Source organism: Leuresthes tenuis, unplaced genomic scaffold (genome assembly GCF_036924035.1).
Source record: "Leuresthes tenuis unplaced genomic scaffold, fLeuTen1.0.hap1 SCAF_12, whole genome shotgun sequence".
Lineage (NCBI taxonomy): Eukaryota > Metazoa > Chordata > Actinopteri > Atheriniformes > Atherinopsidae > Leuresthes > Leuresthes tenuis.
The window spans coordinates 24,577,152-24,590,635 of NW_027325366.1; the positions used below are offsets into that span (position 1 = coordinate 24,577,152).

Consider the following 13,484-nt stretch of genomic DNA (forward strand, 5'->3'; position numbering starts at 1 on the left):
CAACCTTGAAATCGGTGAAGCCCTCCTCTAACGCAGCTGCGACGTGACAGAAGACATAAGTGATCTACGACATCATTAGGTTTCAAAATGTGGGTGCTATCTCATCTTCTAATTAACACTGTATGTCAACAGGTAATCACCTAATCTAATGCATAAACATTGGGACTAGAGGCTGTACTGTAATGGCAAACACTACATTCAACAAGGTATTCAACACTGATTTTGTAGAAGTCTTTGTTATGTCAACTTTACAGTAACCAAGATGACATAAACCATAAAAAAACATGGGCACAAATTAATGTAGTGGGCCAATTGACATATCATCTTTATAACTTATCTATCCTTTCTAATATTATGTGTACTAGTTCTCGGTTAAAGCAAAAGAAAAATAACATCTGTAAGGTCTGTAGTTAAGCTTACTATCTGCTGGCTATAGCTTCTTACTCGATGACGAAGAGTGGTATCAGCCTTTTATGGAAAGTTGCAGAGAAAAATTTACAGGATCTCCATCAAGAAACAAGTTCCCTTAACAGTACCTTAACAAACAGTAACAAAATCTTAACTTGACTGTCACTAAGCAACAGAATAATGACAGCTGAACGGATAGATGATTATACTGCATTTTCTCAACAACTATAATGTTACAAGAATGAAAAACCAGACAGCTCTTACCTCTACCAATATCCACAGCTATCAATGCTTCTGTAATAATATTACAGAATGCACTGTATTATGTATATTTATTAGCATAAAGTTTCCATGCTGACGAGGGCGACTGGGTGAGTCAGCAGCGACAAGAGCATTTTCTTCACCGTATAACAAGATGTGCCTCAATGTTCTTATATCACACTGAATAAAAATGGGAAGTAGGAGCTGTGGATGAGATAAAAGAGTTGACACAGGAGATGCTAATACGTTGATTTAAAAAAAAGGTGAGTAGAAGCCTGATACTGATGATCAGGCTCCAGCTACACCTTTAAAAAAAAGAATAGTCAAAAACCAGAATCCATCAACAACATTTATGTTTGAATCAGTGAATATGACCACGGTAGTTGAACAGATGTACATAAAAAATGCAAAATGTATGTAACTTTCAAAATTTGGATAAAGTGACAGAGCTCATAAAAAATAACATTTGTTCATTTAATATTTCAAATAACTATTTAACTAACTTTTAAAATATCTGCCATTTATCAGTATTATTGGATGATCTCAGAGTTATTGGATGTCTAGTTCTCACATGCTTGGGTGTTCATATAGAACAGCATAATAAATCATCCAACTACCCTCCTTATATGTCAGGTTGGTAAAATACACCCTTAGTTATCACCACAAACTAACAAAAACTAATAAAGAACATTGTTTTTCTATTTTAAAAAGCCTGATTGAATGACTTATAAATATAATCTCAAGAGTCAGTGCAACAAGTCTGACAATGTTAGTCAAGCTTTCACTGTTATTCAGCACTGTCATGACTCACTTTATTCTGTTGTCATACTCTTCACAAAATAGAAGGATAAGAGTGGCTGGAGTGAAATAAAAGTCAGCCATTTCACAGTAGAAAACACATTTTTATTCCTTGCTCCAGCTCTACAACAGCTGCAGGTCACATGTGAGTCATACATCAGGCGAGGGCCTTGGACAGGCCTCCACGTTCTTTGTTAAAATGCAGGTTGGTTCACAAGCAGCATATATTACACCGGGAAACTAAACATCTCAGGCAGTGGACACGCCTTTGATACTTTGTACTTAATGATGCAATCACAACTCAGGGGTAAAAGCTGTTTCGGGTTTTCGTTTGTGTTACAGGAATGCAAACATGTTATGGAAAAAAATGATCGATTACAACTTTATATTGGCAGAAAAAACACTTGTACACATCTGTACAAGGAGGCCCATGATAAACCAGGCTGCCCTTCATGATACATCCAACTTTAATTAAGTCCAGCCAAGAGTTTCCAATAAAAATGCTAATGAAATGCCTTGAATAGAAATGTCTCATGATTAACTGAGAGAAAAAAAAGATAGAAAGAAACAGGAATATGTGAATACAATTAAAACAGTGAAGAATGACGTCAGTAAGGAGAAAGAAATAGCCATGTCAAGAAAGCTCTTGAGTTACAGTCATGTAGTCAACTATAGGAATGACTTTATTTTAAAGTAGTAAGTGTGAAAACCTACTAAGTTTGGTTGGAGCACAAAAACCAGCCATGACTGACAGAAACCTCATTTGACACATTATAACACCTCATTGAGCATAATCACTTATACAGCATACATTTATTACATTACAAAACATAATGTGGTCAATATAAATCAAATCTAACTGGATTTTCTTTTTTAATGGGAATCTTTTCACTTGCCGTGACTCTCAGTGAGTTCATGTATAGTGTGCTCTTGGATAGCGGGTAGAAATATTCTGGTAACTCTACCGCCTTCTCTGACTCACTCAAAGTGTTTTTATTTTATTTTATTCATATTTTTAAGAAACAATCTTCCCAGCTAAAACCCCAGCACCTGCTGTCAAAGAAGAGCATATCACTCAGCTACATGACTACAAGCTATATGACAAGCTACACCTGCTGGGGGCCTCGAATAACAAGCTACCTGAAGGCTTTTCAGTAGAACTAGAGAGATGCTCCAAAGAATAGAGATTAGCCAGCTAGTCTGCCGCTCACGATAGCAGCAGACAGTGAGGAGAACATCATTACAAACTCATTAGCTATGCAGTTTTTAAGATGATCTCTTCTGGCAAAGTTGGAGCTAATCACCACAAAATGACAGACACTAAGCTGAAGTTAGTGCAGAAAATCAAGACTTTTGCAAAGTAATTCCACCTGGATGACAGCATGGACTTAAGTTGATCTCATGGGTGGGATATTTTGCCATTTTTCACAATTTTTCAAGTAATGCCATCATTAAATGTTAATTAATCAATCGTTTCTTGGACTGCCGTGCCTGCTGCTTTAATTCTGACTGCCTTGTCCAACGTTCTGTAGTTTTTTCTTTTTAAAAATAAAACATGGCACGCATTTATTAAAACAGTATTCCAATCTATTATTAGTAATCAGTTAAGAATCTATCTACTTGTATGTGATCACTGGTAACTGGTGCTTGACTTGTGTGTGTGCTCTCATACTGTGTGAACTCTGATGAGGCGAGTTGGTTTTGTGTGGTCAGCTGTTTGCATCCTGCTCCACGGTCAAAGGATCAGGATGTTTGGTATTCTCCCCCAAAAAATGTAGCTATTTTCTATTTAATAATTGCACTGTTTCTAAATGTCACTGCCAGACTTAACTTTTGAGTTAGACTAGAACGATTACAGGATGCTTTTGCCTTCAGACAGTTACATGAAAGGACAGAAGTTTTGTTTTTTGTTTGTTCCCCTGAAGAGGGAATGTGGGCCAAGGTCAGAGAGTCGCAGTTCGCTATCCAATGGCTCCCAGTCACGTCTTGAATGGCTATCGAAGCTGAGAGCCATTGATACGTCTGTTGACGTTATACATGCTTATTTCTAACAGAGGAATTGTCTGTCAGACCTCCACTGTCCACATGATCACACATCAATATCACCACAGTTGCTGAGTTTCTATTGTCTGCCAATTGAAAAATGTACTGTAAACAAACCGTAATTTGCTCAAGCTACTTATTTACATGTCCAGAAGACACAGAAACTGACAACTTGTACTCCAAATAGCTGAGATCATACTTCTATCTTTATTTGGTACCTACTCTAACATTAATTACTTTAGAATTGTGTCTAGCTTTTAGAAAATTTAGGTGAGTAAATTCAGTTACTGTCCTCATTTCAAGCAAACTAAAAATGAGAAAAAGTGTTCTGTTGTCATCATGGTGTGATGTATTTAATAACTACTGTACAAATGTGAGCCCCCTATGACAGCACATGTGCATAAACACATTATCTACAAAGAGTTTCAGAAACATCTTTTAAAGCAACCTTCATCTTCCCCAGTGTGAAATGGCTTCTGCTCTTTCCTTATGCAACGTTGCACCCACTTACACACATACACAGTCTGATCACACTACCTGATCCTACAAACACACACACACTGATTTTAGCTTACACACACAGAGAAAGTGCTTTGTTCTGTCTCCTGAGACTGCGCATCCAGCAGTGACCTGTCAGTCTGCATTTTATGCAATCTGGAGGGGTTGGTGCATTTGTGCATGTGTGTGTGTGAGTTTGTTTCAAGTGACCAAGCTTTACCCCTTCAACAAAAATGCACCTCATGTTTTGTGAATGGGCCTATGTGAAGTGTGAATATGCTGATTCTTTGAGAACTCTGAAAAAGATGTTTCAAGCTATGGATTATTCAGTAATGCTGTAAGGTAAGCTCCTAGAAAGTTTTATGGTGAATCAATTGGTTATGTAAAGCTTTCATTTTTAATGACAGTGTGACCCATAAGCTAAGGCCTTTAGTCCTGCAGTGTCAGGACAGCTATTTTGGACTGGACTGTGGTTCAACCTGCTTTTATAACCATGGAGCCCCTTTAAAGATTCAAAGGGTGACAATTTTGGTCAGAAATTACTATGGAGAAGATAGCTGTGAATTTCATGGCTAATCCTGGTCCTAATGAGGTTGACATTTTATTATTCTGTTCTGAAATATTGCTTCAGACACTGGAAAGATTGCCAAGATATTGGTTCATCACATAGATTTTACCCTCGGGATGAACTGTTGTGACATTTCCACCAGTGCCATCCTAAGGTCAGCACAGTAAGTTCTCCAAAGTTTTTGTATATGACAATAAGCACAAAGCCAGATTGTTGATTGTATCGCTTGTTGCACTGCCATTGCATACATGCAATAACATTTAATGGCAAGTACTTGTGCTGAAGAGCTCGTCTCCCAGCTTTTCCCACATGAAAATTCCTTAATTTATTTCAAGCTACCCAATTATGTTCATATGACAGCTTGCTAATATTAAACGCAATATTGAATGCAATTGATCCTTAAAATGAAAAAAAATCTGTGCTATTCCACTAAATTTCCTCAGCAGGGGAAAGTGATTAGTCTTCTCTATTAGCCTCACATTTATCAACCCTCTTCTCATTAACCTGTTCTCCCTCAGAATTACTGGGTGCTATGATCTATTGAAAAGGTAAGACTGCATGTATGCGTGTGGGGGGGAGTGAATGCAAATACCCCACCTTTAATCTTTGGGAAAGTCACATATCAGAGTGTATATTCCTGCTATTGAGTTTTAAAAAGCTTGATCTAAATAGAAAGAAGCAGCTTACTTTTTCCCACGTCGACTTTTGACGCGTTATGTCAGTCCTGACGTCCTCAGCCTAATATACGTTATGACGTCTACATTCAAGTGTGTTTATTTTGGCCATGAATACTTATAAGGAGGTAAGATGGTGTTGAGGGAAGCTTTAATCTGCCAAGACCCAACCCAAACATCATTTCCACAGTCCTTTCACACCTCTATTTTGCTCTGTCTTGGAAATGATTATAATTGGGCCTTACTTGGTTAGGGGTTAAAAAATACACCTGGTTAGGGGTTACATATTTTACCATCCACGGTTCAGTAGTCCTTTTGTGTCACATGGATGATGCTCTACACTACAGTATACAAGTAACTAGTATACTAGTACTAGTACTTGTACAGTATACAAGTAACTAGTGATATTCTGCCACTTTAATGTTTCTAACCATTACTATAAGTTGATGAATGGAAAAAACAAAAAACAAATGGTGATACCAAAATGTAAAATCTACATGTAGATGACTTACTACAGCAAAACCCAGACCTTTATTCTTAACAGCATACTATGACTCAAGTTTTAAGAAAATTAGATGTAAAATTAGAAATTCTTCCATGAATTTCAGCAAGGAACTGTTGATTTCTAGATTTCTCTCAACAATTTGTGGATGTCAACGAAGCTCATGGAGAGAAGGCTACAGATATGCATTAATTTGAGCTCAAAAGAGTGTCCTTTCAAGTGTGTGAATTTTTGTAATGTTTTTTTGTTGACACCAGTACGCATAAGGACCCTGACAACATAAGACCAAAAAAGGAAACACAAAGACAGCCTGGTAGCTGAGTGAGATCAAAATGAAACCGGAGAGAAGAAGATGGAAAGATGCAGAGGAGGGATAGACAAGAAGAGAGAGACTAGGAAAGATGGAAAATAAAAGAGTCTAGCCTGAGGAGTGGTGGGAGTCTGGGCCATTACATCACTGCTGCAGTAGCTGACAATATGAACGTTACTTTCTCCCTCCATGTCTCTCTCTCAGAAACCATCAGTGAATAACATACTGGTTCTAAATGACCTTTTATTAGCTTTATTATGTGAAAGCTAATCAAACCTGTTGATTAAAAGCAATATTCCAGTTTGTAACTTTCAAACATCATAAAGGATGGGAAACAAGAAATAACCATTACAAGGCCTTCTATCACAAAACAGGTCTATTACTTTCTAAAACATTACCCCATTGTTTTCTCTTTTGTTGCTCATCTGAGGAAGGTGCAGTTTCATCTTGATGTTTAAAACTTGATCGCTAAATTCTTGGAGTTAAAATGCAGCCATGACATGTCTTGGAAACCCACTTCTCGAATAAAAATTGGTTGAAGATCAACAGACAGTCCAAAGAAATGTGCAGAATCATAAGGTTATAAGCCAAAATACTAGTTAGTGGTGGTGGTCAGATTCGTTGTTAGTGTTTGATTAATCAATTAATCTACTGCTGAGCTGAATCACACACATCCAAAAGGGCTTTGTTCTGTTATGCAGTTCCAGTGATCATTTTCACAAGAGCTTAGCATAGCAATGTCAATTTCTTAAGATACAAGTGGAGTGTTTTTTTTTACATGTGCACAGAAATGTGTTTGCTGAATAGGCCAGTAATAACTGGATAAATAAAAACTAAAGTTATGGGAAAATGTCCCTCCAAACATTTGATGTGTTACATTTCCATTTTGCTTGTAATAATCAAAGTGGGGCATGACCTGGTCAGGATTACCTGCAACAAGCTTGTGTTGTGGAGGGTGAGGGGCAAACAAGGAAGTAGAGGCTAAACAAACAGGAGAAGGTCAAACCAACCTGCTGGGAAATGCCACTAACAGTTTCCCTCATGAAGTCAGCAGGAGTGAGACGGAGGGAATGCTCACAAGCTTTCACATCAAATACTCTCATTGTGTTTAACTGACAAACATCACCGTGCTACTTCATAATGTTTGTATGTCAGACCTGTGAAACTCAAACAAAAAAAGATGCCGTCACCTGTGGCTAATTTGAATAAAAAGTTATGATAAAAAGCTTCCATTGTGATGAGAAAACTATTGAAAAAAGAGATTATTGTGTTTGTGGAGTTACCCTGTATTCAGGCCTCTTTTCTTTTATAAATCTTTGTTGTCTAAATTTAATGTAGGAAAACCCTGAGGTGTTTTCAACCTACGCTTAATCGAGTGTCATCAGAACACCCTAAAAAAGCTGCACTTGGTCATGTTCCACACTCAGTTTAAAGTAGAATCCTTTCCAAGGTTGTTAATATTGGCATAGTACAGATATTTAAATGTTCTTGTCTTCTACATCACATTTACATGCCAAAGCACACTATCTACTTGACTTACTTTGACATCAAAGCAACTCAGCTCCATGAAGAGCATGTTAAATAATTGATGTTTGATGTAAATGTGTTGGTATTTACTTCAAATGAAAACTGTAGTTGCATCCATCTCAAGTGCTAAATAGCCATTATGGGTAAACTGTATGTAGCAATTACTCAACAACCCAGCTAGTTTATGCTGCCTCATCCATAAAACATAATAGATCAAAATAATCTGAGGTTGGTGAGGTCATCTTTGTCAAGATGGAATGTGAGACAATTAATATATTCTTTTGATTTGTCACTTTATTTTGGCAGAGAGGTGATCAGAACTGACACCAAATATGCATTTGGACAAACTATGTAATCATTTAGTGGGGATAATATGACTTTCCACTCTGATGTGATGCTGCCCAGAATAATTCCTCTCTGGTACTGTCTAGACATGTCCACACACACAAACCACAACAGCCGGTGTATCAGCATTTGCTCCTAGGTTCTTCATCAGAACAACGCATTCATGCATTCAAGTGCACAAATGCACATTCCTGCACAACAGAGAGAGAAATATATGGGTGTTTTTGTGCTACTGGTGCTATACTGAGAAAACAACGGTGCTTATATGCACAATGACGCAGCATCTTTGCAGCAGCACCCAAAGGTGTATGCAGTAAGGAGAGTGGAAGGAGAAACAGACAACAAAACAAAGAGAGAGGGGGAGCGACTCACCTGGCCAGATGAAATGATGCTTGCGACTCTCAGAGAAAAGAATGACATCCGAGAACTGAAAGGAGGAATGAGGAGAAGGTGGGAGACCAGAAGGGAGGGGGAGAAAAAAAAGGGGAGAGAAAAGGAGAGATTAGACTTGGCTGCCAGTACTTTGGGAGTGCAGTGGCAGGTGGCACCTCAGTCAGCATACACAAACAATCAGTGTTTCTATGATAGTAAAAGGGTGGTTGGCACAGGTGAGAAAATAGTAGACATTAGCTGACATCAGAAAGTCTGACCAACAGTGGTTTGCAGTCAGCTAAGGACAGAAAGAAGCCCTGTGCTGTAAGTAACCAGAGAAAAGGGAGAAAAAGAGAGAAAAAAAACAGACAGACAACAAAACTCATCTGTTAGAATGTACATGTGCTGTGTTAATTGGACTGCAGCCACTAAGACTAACAGGTATATTCACTTCCCTGCTGCTCCCTCCTTTCTCTTTCATGCACACACATGCACAGTGTAAATGCTCATGAAAGGATAAACACAACATGTAAGGGCATTCATCAGATACACAGTTGCTGACAAGAGCAGACACACACTAATTGACTTTAGCCTAACAGCCACAATGTGAGCATACCAGTACACATAGATACTGTGAGCCTACTGTGGTAGCAGAGGGCTGTCGCAATCATGAAAATCTAGTTTGCGATTATCTGTCAAACAAATAGCTGCATTTGTTGATTTAATTGTGCTTTTCTAGATCTTGTGAAGAACCTTTTATGGAGCAATAATTATGGAAAACTTCTAAGCTCGGCAATATGCTTGGTGAGGTAGATAGACACATTTTGCCAGAAATGCAGCAAACAGCAGCCTTTTTGCTGCATTTGCTGTGAACTCCAAGGCATTAGACTTTGAGTAACCATGATTATGTAAGAACCCAGTACAGTTCATGTGAGGGAACTGTCTTCATGAGAGGGGATTCTGAAGGCTATGATTGGATGTTGTTGTTGCATATGCCCAGAATAATTATTTCTGTCGATGCCAATCATCTACATGGCTCCAAATATGGACTCCAAGATGATACTGGTGGACTGTGTGTGTACACAGTGTTATTTTCTGAACATATCCGGCTATCTACTAACTCCACAAGGCTGAAACAAGAATTTCTAGGGAGGAAGAACTACAGAATCAGAGAACATGCCAAAGTTATACACTACAAGCATGAAGCTATTACAGAAATAAAAAAATGTAACATCCACAGTCAAAATAATAAGCAATAAAAATCATCTGACTAATGTCAGTGTGCATCTGGCCAAAACAAAGGCTCAACAGGACAGAAACACAAGAGGTTTATTTTTTCTCCATTGTCACACAGTGTCTGTTTGAATTGCCATCATGATTATCTCTGTTCACTTGCAGGGAGACTTGCATCACTTACGTTTTTACACTTAATGGAAAATGGCTCCAGCACTTTTTCTAATCTTCTTAGTCCAAAGTCATTGACAAACAACATATATATAAAAGCATGTCCTTTTAATGCAGTCTCTTGCCGGTGTATGAACTAGCTATTGGAAATGTGAGCCACCATCAACACCCCGCACTCTTCATGATGACTTGGTGGTAATCTCTTTTACTGTGCCTGCACTGGCCTTTGCAGTTCTCTTCTGACAGGAACTCAATAAGGCGTCCTGCACAGCCTTTTTCGTGTCTCACTGTTATTAAAAAGCTGATGTTAATCTAATCAAAAGAAGTTTGACAAAAAAGTGGGATTCCACACATGACACATCTCATGACCAACCCCTCAGCTCAGTTAAATGTTAGAAAAATGACCTTTGCTTCATACATCCATTCATTTTCTACACTTGCTCAATCCAACTCAGTGTTGCAGGGGGTCTGGAGCCTATCCCAGCTGTCATGGGGCGTGAGGCGGGGTACACCCTGGGCATGTCGCCAATCCAGTGCAGTGGAGACCATTTCTGATGAGGCTTCAGTGAACAGTGCGTTCTCTGTCAGGCCTGCCATGTCTCCATTTTTGTCTATTTCTCATCCTGACAAAATACAAAGAACTATTGTTCAAGTGTACTTTAAAAGATTACAAGAAAATCTGGCTTCTTGAAAGCAAAATATCAACAAATGAAGGGTGATGCAAGACTTTTGCTCAGTTGGTTTCATACAGAATGTTTCATACATGTTTATCTCTTGTCTTTGTATCTGAGTTCAAATTGGGTGAAATTGAAACCAATGTAAGTTCTTTCAGCTAGGATGAATAAAAATAAATGCGTAGGAATCTCAGCAGGGGACTCAAAATAAAACTTTATTTACTGCTATGCTCTAAAAAAGACGTGAACATTTGCTGAGGGCACTCTCACAGAAGGCTACTTGTTGGATGTCTTGTCTGCTTTCTTCCCCACAAAAGCCCCCGAAATGTATGCATCTTTAACTAGAGGTTGTGAGGCATCTCAGCTGTGTAATAACTATAATTTACCATCATGGCAAAAGCCAGACAACCACACACAGCCTACAAGAAAGGAAATGGAGGGTTGTGCTGAGGACAAAATCAGCCAGATAGCCAGTAACTGCCACACACAGAGTCTGACTTTGGCTGACAGAAACTGATGAGGAGTTCATAAACTAAATAAATAAATACCATGAAGATTTTATATACATGGAACAGAAAAAAATGAAAAACTATGATATCACATTGGCACAAGTATTCAGATCCTTTGAAACAACATTTAAAAAAGCTACTGAGATGCCTCCCATTTCTCTTGATCATTGCTGAGATGTTTCCACAACTTGACTGGAGTCTACCTGTGGCAAATTAAATTTATTGGCCATGATTTGGTAAGGCATACACCTCACTATAAAAGGCCTCACAGGTGACAATGCATATCAGAGCAAAAGACAAGCTATGAGGGCAAATGAACTGCCTGCAGAGCTCATAAATAGGATTGTTGCAAGGCCAGAGATCTGGGGAAGGCTACAGAAAATGTTCTGCTGCGCTGAAGGATCCCAAGAGCACAGTAGCCTGAACAATTATTTTTGTTGGGCACAACTAAGACTCTACCAGGAGTGGGTTGAAAGACAAAACTGAGCAATTGATGTAGAAGAACCTTAATAAGAGAAGTGACCAAGAACCCAATGGTCACTCTGACTGAGCTCCAGAGATACTGTGTAGAAATGGAACAAAATTTCAGCAGGACAACCATCGCTGCAGCCCTCCACCAATCTGGCTTTTATGGCAGAGTGGCTAGACGAAAGCCCCCACTCAGTGCAAAACACATGAAAGCTCACATGGAGTTTACCAAAGAGCACCTGAAGGACTCTCAGATTGTGAGAAACAAGATTCTCTGGTCTGATGAAACCAAGATTGAACTGTTTCGCTTCAGTTCTAAACATTATGTCTGAAAGCAACCAGGTGCAGCTCATTGTCTGCCCAATACCATCCAAACAGTGAAACATAAAGGTAGAAGCATCATGCTGTGGGGGTGTTTTTCAGCAGCAGTGACTGGGAGACTGGTCAGGGTTGATGGAAAGCTGAGTACAGAGAGATCCTCAATGAAAATCTGTTCAACATCAGTCAGGACCTCAGATTGAGCCAAAGGTTCACCTTCTAACATGACAAAGGCCCTAAGCACATAGCCAGGAAGGCACAGGTGTGGCTTAGGGACATCTCTGTGAATAAGCCCAAACTCGAAGCCCCCATCCAGCCTTGAGAGGATTTGCAAAGAGGAATGGCTGAAAATCCCCAAATCCAGGTGTGCAAAGCTTGTTTCACCATACCCAAAAATGCTAAAAGCTGTAATTGCTGCTAAAGGTGTTTCAACTAACTTCTAAGTAAAGGGTCTGAATACCTATGCCAATGTGATGTTTCAGTTTTTCCTTTTTAATAAATTTGCAAACATTTCTAAAATTCTATTTTCATGCTGTCATAATGGGGTACTGAGTGTAGATTATTGTGATGACATTTAATTCAAAATAGTATATTGTGTTATAATTAACTGTGCTTGTTTGATTGCTTCTGGGCCAGCATGACCTCCCATCTATACTCAGAGAATGCATTTTAAATTTTAATGTGAATTTTAAATTTGAAACAAAGAAGAATTTTCTTGGTTTTGGAATGGACAAGTAAAAATCTGGAATTTTTTTTCTTTCAGGAGTGTTAGTTTTTTTTTTATTCTATCAACAGACATCTGATGGGGGCGGAACTTACAGAATATGATTCCTTTGATTGTCTTGCGTGACCTAGCAACACCATAATAATAAACATCATTATGTGGAGGGGCGGGGCTTATCAGACACTTGATGACATCATTCCTCTGATGTGAATGATGTAATAGATCAGTGGTTATAAATACTCCCTCAATGATCAGACATTTAGTCATTTTGCAGTTTGGAAGCAGAGCGCTAACACACGTGTTTGAGAAATCTAAACCGACTTTTCAAAAAAACTTTCTATATAACCATAACATCACCAGAAGAATGCACACCATGGAAGGAACAAGCAGTGCACAGAATGAAAATAACTTTGAGGTTACTCTAAAGGACAACATTCGACCATTGATCAAATCCTGTTTAGATAAACTGACACAGCAGCAGAATGTAAGTTTGATCTCTGGTAAACCCGATGAGGAGACCACTAATCTCCTCAAAAATCTACTATTGGATATCATATTAATCATTTCAAATATGATCCAGGAGACGATTAAAACCCGAGACAACATTACCAAGGAGGAGGTGATGGCCACAATAGGCGACACTGTTTCAAAGTCTTTCTCAGATGTCATGGAAATGGATGTGGACCTCCAGAATGCCGAGTCTCTGACAAACTCAATCATCGAGGTGGTGACTGAAAGAGTGAATTCAGGCAGCGTCACAGGAGAGTCAGTCTCTCCAGTCAAAGAGATTGATGGGATGATTGCAAAAACATGCAAATTATTTAGGAGCTTTTGTAGTAATGTTTGCCAACCAAAAAAACGCATGAGGCTTCAAAGAACATTCAAACCAGTCCAGCAGAGTCCATCATTCGCCACAATAAACGAGGAAGAAGAGCAGGACTTCACAGAAACACAGGCTCAGCTTCAGTCGGTGGCCTTGCTTACTCAAGAGGAACCTATCGTTGATGGAGATGTTCAGTTGAGAGAAGATGAGACAACCACTAACAAGGAGAGCATTGTAGAATCTGGTGTGGAGCCTATT

General features: G+C 38.8%; 1 protein-coding gene across 8 annotated transcripts in view; it reads right to left on the minus strand.

The window, feature by feature from the left end:
* The window catches only part of map2 (microtubule-associated protein 2), a 98,448-nt gene that overhangs the window by 47,068 nt on the left and 37,896 nt on the right, over window positions 1-13,484 (minus strand). For all 8 annotated transcript variants that reach the window (XM_072397225.1, XM_072397224.1, XM_072397231.1 and 5 more), the window contains exon 2: window positions 8,307-8,361. The gene's annotated coding sequence lies outside the window, so the exon portion shown is untranslated. The remainder of the gene's footprint in view (window positions 1-8,306; window positions 8,362-13,484) is intronic.